The following is a 13,115-nucleotide window of genomic DNA, read 5'->3' as shown; positions in this document are numbered from 1 at the left end:
AGGCATGTAGACATGGTCAAGACAATCTCCTGCAGTTCAAACCGAGCATCAGTATGGGGAAGAAAGGTGATTTGAGTGCCTTTGAACATGGCATGATTGTTGGTGCCAGAAGGGCTGGTCTGAGAATTTCAGAAACTGCTGATCTACTGGGATTTTCACGCACAACCATCTCTAGGGTTTACAGAGAATGGTCCGAAAAAGAAAAAAAATCCAGTGAGCGGCAGTTCTGTGGCCGGAAATGCCATGTTGATGCCAGAGGTCAGAGGAGAATGGGCAGACTGGTTCGAGCTGATAGAAAGGCAACAGTGACTCAAATTGCCACCCGTTACAACCAAGGTAGGCAGAAGAGCATCTCTGAACGCACAGTGCGTCGAACTTTGAGGCAGATGGGCTACAGCAGCAGAAGACCACACTGGGTACCACTCCTCTCAGCTAAGAACAGGAAACTGAGGCTACAATTTGCACAAGCTCATCGAAATTGGACAGTAGAAGATTGGAAAAACGTTGCCTGGTCTGATGAGTCTCGATTTCTGCTGCGACATTCGGATGGTAGGGTCAGAATTTGGCGTAAACAACATGAAAGCATGGATCCATCCTGCCTTGTATCAACGGTTCAGGCTGGTGGTGGTGGTGTCATGGTGTGGGGAATTTTTTCTGGGCACTCTTTGGGCCCCTTGGTACCAATTGAGCATCGTTGCAACGCCACAGCCTACCTGAGTATTGTTGCTGACCATGTCCATCCCTTTATGACCACAATGTACCCAACATCTGATGGCTACTTTCAGCAGGATAATGCGCCATGTCATAAAGCTCGAATCATCTCAGATTGGTTTCTTGAACATGACAATGAGTTTACTGTACTCAAATGGCCTCCTCAGTCACCAGATCTCAATCCAATAGAGCATCTTTGGGATGTGGTGGAACGGGAGATTCGCATCAGGGATGTGCAGCCGACAAATCTGCGCCAACTGTGTGATGCCATCATGTCAATATGGTCCAAAATCTCTGAGGAATGCTTCCAGCACCTTGTTGAATCTCTGCCACGAAGAATTGAGGCAGTTCTGAAAGCAAAAGGGGGTCCAACCCCTTACTAGCATGGTGTACCTAATAAAGTGGCCAGTGAGTGTATATATAATAGGTTCCATGTGAGATGCATGTCCCTAATGTATCAGCAGTGTCCACCCTCCCCCCACCTTTGTAATTCCCACAGTAAACATCCACAGGCTCCGGCCACCTGCGGCTTTTGTAATGCATGTCTGGCCTGCCGCTTTTCTATTGGCCGGACCTCTGTATCTGTGTGATGTATTCTGTGTCCTGTGAGTAAAGTGATGTCAGACTGGAAATACGTGGAGAAGCAGTGATCTTTTATATGTGCCCATGTAACCAAGGAATTCCAGCCAGAGTCATTCATTCAGACTCCAGCCAACGCAGAGCGGACCTCCGAAAATACGGGGTGGTACTGAAAGAGGTACCCCAGCTTGGAAGACCCCGTTACACTGGTGGCAGCAGTGGGATTTGATACCCCTTCTACAGGAGGAAAGGAATGAATGGAAAATAACTACCAGAAGTTAAAGAGGACTACATTAAAAGATCTGGTGGAAGCTCGAGGGTTGATCGCCAGCAACAAAACAAAAGCGGATTTGATAGCAGCCATCATGGAACACGACAGTGCAGTGCCCTCCAATGTGAACGTTGAGGAGACCGAATTCCAGAGGGAGGTAAAGAGCAGACTGGCGTTCTATGGCCCAAACCTTGCAGTAGAGATCATACGAGAGGTGATGGCTGATGTGCGTACTGATCTGAAGGAAAAGATGGCCGAGCGGACCAGGATAGAGCTAGCCAAGATGGAGATGGCAGAGCGGACCAAAGTGGAGCTGGCCAAGATGGAGATGGCAGAGCGGAGAGAGGAGAGTCAGCAAGTAGGGGGAGCTCTGGCCTTCAACCAGGTACCTTCAACAGTAAGCCACAAAATGATCCAGTATAATGCCTTCCGACAGTTGGGGGAGGCAGAGGAAGACATTGATGGCTTTCTGCAGGACTTTGAGCGGCAGTGTGCCCTTCATCAAGTAAAGCCGGAGGAACGGGTTCAGATTCTGGCCAGCAAGCTGACAGGCCAAGCAGCGGACGCCTATCGCACGGTACCCGATGAGGACTGTATGGACTATGAGCAGATCAAAGAAGTGATCTTGGCCCGGTATGCGCTGACACCAGAGGCCTATCGCCAAAAGTTCCGCGGACTTATAAAACGCGTAACCGATACCCACGCTGAATGGGCCTGTAAATTACGGCGGTCACTGCTACAGTGGGTACAAGGGAGCCAAGCAACCACTAAGGAGGACGTCCTCCAGCTCTTCCTGTTAGAACGATTCTTTAATGGACTAAACCCCGAGACACAGGAATGGCTTCAGGACCGGCGGCCAACGACTCTTGAGGAAGCCGCTCGTCTGGCTGATGAACATCATGATGCCAGGAGGCCGCAGTTCTCCGGATCAAAGGTGGTCACTAGGGGCCCGCCCATGGACCTGGAGGGCCCGAAACCACCGAAGATTGTAGGGGGATCAGCTAGAAACCCGGCCTACCACAGTCCCCCTGGGGCGCGATGCCACACTTGCCATCAGCTGGGCCACCTGCAAAGACAATGCCCCAACCGGACTCAGCATACCCAGTGGCCAAAGGCAGGAACAGCTACCTTCAGCCAGGCTGCTGTTACCAAGGCGAAGCTGACCCGGCATTGGGGGCTACGACTAACCAAGGGGTGGAAGAGATGGAGGAAGTGCTGCATGAAGTAGTCCCCGGGCAGATAATCGACAACAGCATCGACAGGTCGTGTGGGTTAATGGGAAACGTATGCAGTGACTAAGAGATTCCGGGGCAACTTTGACCCTTGTGAAGCCTCATCTCGTCCGGGACCAAGAGAAGACGGACCGGACAGTGGCAGTCCGTGTAGCAGGGGGAGCCATACATCGACTACCCACTGCCAGGATTCACCTGAACTGGGGAGTCGGGGATGGCCTTGTTGAGGTCGGCTTGATGGAGGATTTGCCTGCAGTCGTCTTGCTGGGAAACGACTTGGGGCCCATGTTGTCTGCATTCTCGGTGGCCCCTCTGGCTGAGACATATCCTGTGACCACCCGGAGACAAGCTCGAGCTGCGGAGGAGGAATCACACTCAGAGGAGGCCCAGGTAAGACATTCCAGCCCTACACGTATTCCCATAGCCAGACACATTTCTTGGGCCACCCCAGATGAATTTAAGAGGGAGTTACTTGAGGATCCTTCATTAGAGGGATATCGTGGGAAGGCACAGGAGGGGAGCGGGGTACTGGAAGGGGAACAGTTTGTATGGAAGCAGGGACTCCTCTACCGGATCACAGAGCAGCACCACACAGGGACGAGCCCCACTATAAAACGACAGCTGGTAGTTCCCAAGAAGTATAGGCAGGAGTTACTGCGAATCTCTCATGATATACCCTTGGCCGGGCACTTCGGCGTCAGTCGTACCATGCATCATCTGACACAAAACTTCTTTTGGCTCGGGGTAACCTATGATGTTCGTCAGTACTGCCAGACCTGTGACAGTTGCCAGTGCATTGGCAAGAGGGGGGATCGACGCAGGGCCAAATTACGCCCCCTCCCCATTGTGGAGGAACCATTTAGCCGAGTAGCGGTCGATTTGATAGGGCCGTTAGCCAAACCCAGTCTGTCCGGGAAAAAGTATATATTGACAGTGGTAGATTATGCCACACGGTATCCAGAGGTGGTTGCGTTACCTAACATACTGGCAGAGACGGTGGCGGCCGCCCTGCTCCAGGTTTTCTCACGGGTTGGATTTCCCCGGGAGATTATCTCGAACCAGGGTACCCAGTTTACAGCAGAGGTGACCAACCAACGGTGGAAGCTGTGCGGCGTAAAGTCCATTAGAAGCGCCCCGTACCACCCGCAAACCAATGGGTTGTGCGAACGCTTTAACGGGACAATAAAACAGCTCATTGGGACTTTTACCAGGACCTACAGGGACTGGGAGAAATTCTTGCCACACCTCCTGTTTGCCTATCGGGAGGTGCCCCAAGAATCCACGGGGTTCTCCCCGTTCGAGCTGGTATACGGGAGACGGGTAAGGGGACCCCTAGACTTAGTGCTGGAACACTGGGAAGGGGAGGGCCTCATAGAAGGGGTACCTATTGTATCCTATGTGCTGGAATTCTGGGACCGCCTACAGGAGCTGACCCAGGTTGTACGTGAGAACCTGCAGGCGACCCAGCGGCGCCATCGCATATAGTACGATCGGAGGGCCAGAGAGCGCACCATGGAAATAGGACAGAAGGTCATGGTGTTAGAGCCCACTAAGAAGAATAAGTTTCAAGCTGCATGGCAGGGGCCCTACCAGGTAGTGGGGAAAATAGCCGACACAACCTATAATGTCGCCGATTGTGACGACCCCAGGGTTATCCGCATGTTCCATGTGAATATGCTGAAGCCCTACCGGGAGCGCCCTGAAGAGGTAGTGATCATGTGTGCACCTGAAGCAGAGGATTTAGCCAGACTTTCCTTGCCGGATGTCTTAGGGGAAAGGACTCCGTCTAAAACATGGGACCAGGTACACTTGGGTGAAGACCTAGGCCCCCGGGAGAGACAGCAGGAGGAGGCGTTGTTGAGGCTGCGACAGAGGATGTTTTCAGAGAGACCGGGGTACACTCGCCTGGCACAACACAAGGTTGAGACCCAGGATCAGACCCTCCCTGCGACAAAACCCCTTCCGCATTCCTAAGGGGACGAGAGGGGATGCGACAAGAGATACAAGAGATGTTGCGTTTAGGGGTCATTGAAGAGTCAGATAGTCCCTGGGCATCCCCCGTAGTGTTAGTGCCCAAGAAGGATGGGACTACACGGTTTTATGTAGACTATCGTAAGCTCAATGAGAAAACAGTGACGGATGCATACCCCATGCCGCGTGTGAATGAGTTGTTAGACCGGCTGGCGGGGGCAAAGTATTTGACCACCATCGATCTATGCAAAGGCTACTGGCAGATTCCCCTTAGTCCTGACGCTATTCCCAAGTCGGCATTTGTCACCCCGTTCGGCTTATTCCAGTTTCGAGTTATGCCATTCGGGATGAAGAATGCCTCGGCGACCTTCCAAAGGCTGGCTGACCGGCTTCTGGATGGTCTCCAGGACTATGCTTGTGCCTACCTGGACGACATCACCATCTACAGTGCGACATGGGAAGAGCATCTAAATCACCTAGAAACAGTATTGGACAGGATCCACCAGGCCAGAATCACCCTGAACCCAAACAAGTGTCACGTGGGCAAAGCAGAGGTTCAGTATTTAGGGCATTGGGTGGGAAGTGGGAAACAGCGACCAGAACCAGCCAAGATTGAGGCCATAGCCAAATGGCCAATCCCACGCACTAAAACCCAGGTCATGGCGTTTCTAGGGACAGCGGGGTATTACAGGAAATTTGTTCCCAATTACAGCAGCGTAGCCAAGCCCCTCACTGATCTGACCCATAAGAACCAACCCCGCCAGGTAACCTGGACCTCAGAGTGTGAGGAAGCCTTCCGCCAACTAAAGGACGCCCTCCCCAATACCCCTGTATTGGCCGCACCCGATCCAACTACACGTTTCCTTGTTCATACAGACGTTTCTATGTTTGGATTGGGAGCAGTACTGAGCCAAGTCGGGCCGGACGGCCAAGAACACCAGGTAGCTTACCTGAGTCGGAAACTACTGCCCCGTGAAGTAAGCTATGCGGCCATCGAGAAGGAGTGCTTGGCGGTAGTATGGGAACTCAAGAAGTTGCAACCATATTTGTATGGACGACAGTTTTCCCTCCTAACGGACCATAATCCCCCAGTCTGGCTTAATTGGGTCTCTGGAGACAACGCCAGATTGCTGCGGTGGAGTTTAGCCCTACAACCTCTGGACTTCACCATCCACTACAGACCCGGCAAACAAAATGGTAACGCCGATGGACTAAGTCGACAAAAGGAACTTGTACCAACCCCATAAACTTCGGTCATCCCCAAACCGATCCGTTGAGGATCAGACTGTGTATGCCGATCGCGTCGCTGAAAAGGGGAGCTGTGTTACGTGTTACAGAACCACTCAGCACCCAGAATATGTTGTGCAGTTATATGTATATATAATAGGTTCCATGGGAGATGCATGTCCCTAATGTATCAGCAGTGTCCGCCCTCCCCCCACGTTTGTAATTCCCACAGTAAACATCCGCAGGCTCCGGCCACCTGCGGCTTTTGTAATGCATGTCTGGCCTGACGCTTGTCTATTGGCCGGCCCTCTGTATCTGTGTGATATATTCTGTGTCCTGTGAGTAAAGTGTTGTCAGACTGGAAATACATGGAGAAGTAGTGATCTTTTATATGCGCCCATGCACTCAGAGGAATTCCAGCCAGCGTCATTCATTCAGACTCCAGCCAACGCAGAGCGGACCTCCGAAAATACGGGGTGGTACTGAAAGAGGTACCCCAGCTTGGAAGTCCCCGTTACATAGACAAGTACAATAAACATGTGTAGGACAAGGGACACACAAGTACATAAAGAGAGAGGACCCTGCCCGCGAGGGCTCACAGTCTACAGGGATGGGTGAGGATACGGTAGGAGAGGGTAGAGCAGGTCGTGCGGTGGTTCAGTAGACCGAGGATCATTGCAGGCTGTAGGCTTGTGGGATCAGGTGGGTCTTCAGGTTCTTCTTGAAGGTTTCCGTTGATGGTGAGGGTCTGATGTGTTGCGCCAAGGAGTTCCAGAGTATGGGGGAAGCACGGGAGAAGTCTTGTATGCGGTTGTGGGAAGAAGTGATAAGGGGGGAGTAGAGAAGGAGATCTTGAGAGGATCGGAAAGATCAGCTCTAGAGAACTATATGGACCGTCAAATTATACCACGTGGGTTACGGGTACAACTATACCCATCATTTGAATTGGAGGATGATGTCTTAATCAAACGTTGGATTTCAGCAGCAACAACATGCTCTTTGGAATTTATCCAAATTGTCATCGATAAGAATACAGCATCTTTAAAAATTATCGATGATGACATTGAATTTCTCAAGCTCATCATACTAAAAGACATACTAGTAGAAAATTTTGACAATATTTTGGTTGACATCAATAAGGATGCTGACAAATGGGAGAACGAAGTGTGTCAGAATAAAATTAAGAAATTCCAAAGGGATCTTAATGATTATGACACCAATAAAATATATCGCTGGCAAAATAAAAAAACCAAGCAGCCCAACAACGGTAATGGAGGAAAAGACAACTCAAGATCCACTCGCTATAAAAGTCCTTCTGAGAGTTCAGCACCCTCAGTGTCAGACAACAACACATAAGCGATGGTGAAACCATCCATAGTGAGACATCCAGCATAAGACCTACACCACGGAATGACAAAAGACTTCCAGATATAGTTACAAGATCAAGTCATCATATACAAGGCAACCAATTTAAGGTAATCAATCTTTCTGAACATATATTAACTGATGTTCAGGTTGAGCTCCTGGGGAAGGGTCTGACTTTCTCACCTTCATGTCGCTTAGACACATTCACGACGGTGAGGGATCTACACCTATTCACCAGGAAGCTCATTCTTAAAAAAACATCCACCACAAAAACTGCCTTGGGGAAATCACGGGTACAAAAGAGGAAGAAGAAGCCCTAAGGAACTTGGAAGATTTATTACAGGAAAACACCGAGTTTAAGGTAATTTTCCACATGAGATCTTTAACAAATCTAAAAAATTTCCTCCAATGGGCACATGTTCGGCTGTTGAAATTTTTTACTAAGGTCCTTACTACGGAAATAGAAGCCCTTCAGCCAAAACCTTCATGGTCTTACAACTTGAATAGGGAATAAAAACAGGCTCTCATCAATCTACAATCGCTACAAAATGTAGTATTTAAGCCGGCAGACAAAGGGGCAATGTAGTTATATGGCCTACAGTACTATATGAAAAACAAGCACACAAACTACTTAACGCCCCTGTTGTGAGTTCATTCTCCCCTTCACTACTGAGGCCCGAGGAACTCCCTCTTGTGGTGAAGAAAGGTAGTGAGCCTGATTGTCAAACACCTGGGGCTGATGATGATGACTGGCTGAGTGGAGTTAATGACTGGATATAAGGCTGCCGACGCCCTTCTGGCCTGCGGGTGATTTCTCTGTGAACTTCTTGGAAACCAGTCTGATTCCTGCTCATCTAAAGCTAAGATTTCTGCTTTGCCTTTTTGCATTAGTGTTTTGTTTTCCTTGCTTTTCTGGATTCTGCCATTCCCTGCTGGGGTGAGCTGAATCTCCTTTTGCCTGTTGCTCTGTCTTCAGAATATTCCTGAGTACTGACATAGCTTTTTTGAAGCCTAGCGTCTTCAGGGCCTTTTTTACTGTCAGTTTGTTGGCTCTTATTTTCATAGGGGTTTTCATGGATTGCAGACAGCAGCCTTCCTGTCCTTTCCTATCTAAGCTAGCGTGGGCCCCATCTTTGCTCAGTCTATCTTTCTGTCTGTGTTTTGTTCTTTCTTCTTGCTTCACCGTCATTATATGTGGGGGGCTTCCTTTTACTTTGGGGTCTGCTCTGGGGCAGTTTAGATTTCCCTTTCTGTCTTTAGGCTATGTAGTCCTCCGGCTGTGATCGAGGGGCCTAGGGCATCGTAGGAGCCCCCCACGGCTACTGCTAGTTGTGTTGATAGGTTCAGGGGTCTGCAATCCGATAGCTGCCAACTTCTCTGGTTTTCTGGACTTAGCTAGCATTTCTATTTTTGCCTCCTATGGTGACTCAATCATAACAGCCCCCCCTATGCTATAGAAAACTTCCGTATAATCCTCTTTCAAAATATCAAGCTGAACTTCTCTCCATTGTGGAGAAAGCCTTTGAATCAGGTATTATACCCAAAAACATGGTTGAGACTATACGCAATCTTCGTCCAAAACTACTGACACTATATGTGCTTACCAAATTACACAAAGACCCGGTGAACCCTCCCGGAAGACCCATCATATCTGGAAATGGTAGCCTCTGTGAGATCGTTGCAAATTTTATTGACCATTACCTAAAGCCCTTGGTAGGCACACTTCCATCTAACATCCAGGACACAAAAACAGCCTTACAAAAACTAAACCATGTATACCTCGAAGAACACATGATAATGGTAACTGCTGATGTTGAGGCATTGTATACCTCCATCAGGCACGAGGATGGCATTAAAGCTGTGTCCTGGTTTCTTAGAAATAGCAACATTGAATTGGACATGATTGAATTGATTTTATGCCTCCTTGATTTTGTGCTCAATCATAATGTTTTTACATTTGATAAACAAATTTATCTACAAACACAAGGCACTGCAATGGAGGCTTCCTGTGCCCCATCATATGCTAACCTATTCTTAGGGGCATGGGAAAGGGACATTTTCTAAAGTGATTTGATTCCTGGAATACATAATGTACAAGGGTGGTTGAGGTACATCGATGATGTATGATTTATATGGGACGAAATAGCTGACACCCTCCATACCTTAATGAGCAAATTAAATGAAAACAGTCTTAACATCAAATTACTATATAAATTTGGCAGAGAATTGGATTTCCTGGACCTTAAACTGGGAGTGTCTGTTAATCGGATGATTAATACAAATTTATGTGGGAAACCCACAGCCACCAATTCCCTGCTACATGCCACATCATCCCACCCACCTGCAACAGTCAGGGGTATACCAACCGGTCAATTCCTAAGAGCCAAACGTATCTGCTCCAAACCGTCAGATTTTGAAGACCAAGCCGTGGATCTTACAAAAAGATTCCTAAACCGTGGTTATAGTAAAAGAAGCATTAAAGACGGATACAGGCGGGCAAAACAAGCGTCGAGGGAACATTTACTCTACTCAGCCTCAAAAGATTTCAATAAAAATGATAATCAAGTGAGATTCATCTCCACTTTCAACAATCAGTGGGAGGAAATCAAAACACTATTACAAAAACATTGGAATATTTTACTAACAGATCCAGATTTGCGCAAAATTCTTCCCTCTGGTCCTTCTGTCGTAGCCAGAAGAAGCCGTAATTTGGGAGACATTCTAGTTCATAGTCACTATGACCCCCACCCGCCAAGCCTCAAACGACCATTATCAAAAGGCTTCTTCCCGTGTGGCCTTTGCAAAGCCTGTGTTACTATGAAAAAAATCACATTCCTTCTCTAATGCTGATGGATCAAAAAATGTTGAAATTAGGAAACAACTCACCTGCGCATCCCAAGGTGTTATATATCACGCCACCTGCTCCTGTAATTTAATTTACATCGGTCTAACCACTCGGGAGCGAAAAATCCGGGTAAGAGAACACATTCGGGATATTGAGAAAGCCAAGTCAATAGATGATTATTCTCTCCTGAAAACTTTGCCCCGCCACTTTAAAAGTTACCACAATTCGAATCCCAAAAATCTTGTCTTTAAGGGTATTGATCAAATTAGTTTGGGAATATGTGGCGGTGATCTGAGCAAATCCCTGGCCCAGCTAGAAAGTGGATCTACCGGTCAGGCACCATCACCCCATATGGCCTTAATGAGAACTTTGGTTTTAATTCCTTCTTATTACCCAATAAAATATAGCATTTCTGGGTATGGAGCTTTTTAAGGTGTCTTTTTATGTCTTTTATGCATTTTTAGGTTTTTTCCTTCCCACTTTTTCTTTTGCTTTATCCAAAAAAATTGTGGTCTTACTCATTTTAATTCTTTATTTCATCCCAAGGTGCTCGGTTTCTGTGTTGCCTCCTGATGACACCTTTCACCTACTCTTCTAAAAGCCATCATTTCAGGAGAAGATCATGATCCGGGACAGAGTGATAAAGAAGATGAAAATAATAACTGATTGTGGAAGAAAAAATATGGACACTTTTCTCACTTTTTTTTCATTCATTGCACATGTTGCCTATTTTTTTTTTTTTATATTTAAATGTGTATTTTCAGCCCCATGTCTTTTGCGTAGTTTATGCTTTTCCTTCGGTATGTATCATGTATATACGTGTGTACATATATCATATTATTAATATTTATATGTTATCCTTGCCTTGTGTCCAGCATGTAATGTTTTATGTATACACAGCTTTGTGTTCACACTCGTTAGGTCTCCTTCACATTCACCTCATGCAGGTCATTTATGCTCATTTCCCTTTTTGGTATAGTAATATGCCTCTTCTATTCATAACTCGCCCCTAACAGGTCCTTCACGTACACACGCGGGTCCATTCCTCGTCATCCACACACACCGCCAGCTTCACTCCTCCTCAGTTCACTTCTCTCATTTACATATTTTTGTGTCCGGTCTCTTCCTACAAGTCCAGTCGAGTTTATATTTCTATTCCCAGTGTCTAATGCGCACACGTTAGCCCTGTATCCTCCTACTGACCACCGGAAGGGCTCTGAACAGTGACACGCAGTGTGCGTCACCTGCGCGCCACAGAGCGCATCTGCGGAAGTCCCCTTAGCAAAAGGAGGCGGGACTTCCTGACGTGCGCTACAACAGACCAATGGAAGCTCCTCCACACTCCTCCCCGGTATCTAGCACCTCGGCATAAATATTCCTCTGTCACCTCCTTATCTCCACGCCCCTGGAAGAAGCTACTTAGCGAAACGGCGCTTGTCAGGCGGGGGGAGATATCCTGCGGCAATTACCTTTCACTGGTGGATGCTGCACCTAACCCGGCCCACGTCTTACTATCCGGCACTAACCATCAGTCCTTTGCTTTATACATGAGCACATCCATTATAAACCTGTGACTCTGTGCGGCTCCATGGTGCATTCCTCCCCATTAACCCTACATTATACCCAGCTCTCTAACAGTCACATGGGCAATGCTGCTCCTTTTGCAGATACTCAGTAGTAACAAACAATGGTGATTATTGTCATCTGCTGAGGCATGCTGAACCTTGTAGTGACTAATTTGCATGTAAGAACCTTTTTGTATTTATACCTACCTATAGGGTTATTTATTGCTCCTTCATGTCCGTGTTTACTTTCTTTGCCGCAGCTTGTCCCCCTCTTTTTTGGAGGCCTGTTACCCTGTCTTTTTAATTTTCTCATTTTTTAATATATTCAATAAAGAATAATTTTTTAACAATTTATATTTTCTGTTATCTTCACTTTCTTTCCACATGGCATATATCATTGTGGAGTATGCTGAGCTCAGTACTGAAGTGACCTTGCTTCAAAGAAAGGACTATGAGATTAAATTAATATTATGCAGAATTTAGGGTGATCCGAACCCAAAGGAGGAGACTTTCATACTAAAGTTAATTCATAATCTAATCCCTTTTCTAATATATTTCACCGTTCCCTCTCTCCTCTGACCTCCTGTCTTCTTGGGGTTTTTTTTTTTTTTTACTTCGAAATGACATTTGTTTGAGAATCCCAGTGCATTTTGGGGCACTCACACGGGACATCATTAGGGGGCAGAGGATGTGGTCAGTGCCACTGCTAAAGAGTAATAATTGGATATGTGTTTATATTTCTTATTACACTCAGTTCCGTACTGAACATTGCCGTCTGCTGACACTACATAGGTTATTTTTCTAAGTAGCTCAGGGTAAATGTCAACTCCATATATAGAGACCACGTGCTTTGAGGGACGTATATTTAAGGTGGGGGCTTACTCTAGAACAGGGCTCTTCTCCACTTCCACACTCGAGGGGACATCTTACTCGGACACTACGGACAGCTGGTATGTAATCTAATCACCATCCAGAAAAGCTGCGTTACTACAAGACAGACGCCTTTTTCAGAGTTCCAGGAAAGAAGGATTAATGAACAAATGGACCAGCTCTCTTTATAATCATTCACCTATTTTTATGTTTTTCTGTAATAATCTTTTCTCTGATGGAAGAATCCAAATAAACCACCACATTTTTTTTATAAGAACATTGTCATATTTTAGTGTATCACATCTGGTAAGAAGTCCTGAATAATATACAAGAATATGCATTTTTAACAGCCACAGCTGCTTTCCGCATCATGAAAAGAAGCGTCATCTCTTTCAGAAACTGGACTGGTCCCTGCCGGGTCATCTCTTCTCCTTAGAGCCAGCAAGGGAGCGCACTGTCACTGTGCATTCAAAGGAATA

General features: G+C 46.9%; 1 long non-coding RNA gene across 4 annotated transcripts in view; it reads left to right on the top strand.

The window, feature by feature from the left end:
* The window catches only part of LOC141053976 (uncharacterized), a 166,570-nt gene extending 154,450 nt beyond the window's left edge, over nt 1–12,120 (top strand). For all 4 annotated transcript variants that reach the window (XR_012221314.1, XR_012221310.1, XR_012221311.1 and 1 more), the window contains one exon: nt 10,748–12,120. This is a non-coding gene — a long non-coding RNA (uncharacterized lncRNA). The remainder of the gene's footprint in view (nt 1–10,747) is intronic.
* Nucleotides 12,121–13,115: the final 995 nt, after the last annotated feature.

Source organism: Dendrobates tinctorius, unplaced genomic scaffold, assembly GCF_039654945.1.
Source record: "Dendrobates tinctorius isolate UK_male_01 unplaced genomic scaffold, ASM3965494v1 ptg000173l, whole genome shotgun sequence".
Classification (NCBI taxonomy): domain Eukaryota; kingdom Metazoa; phylum Chordata; class Amphibia; order Anura; family Dendrobatidae; genus Dendrobates; species Dendrobates tinctorius.
Note: the sequence above shows the minus strand (reverse complement) of the source record. Positions and strands in the feature narration are given on the sequence as shown.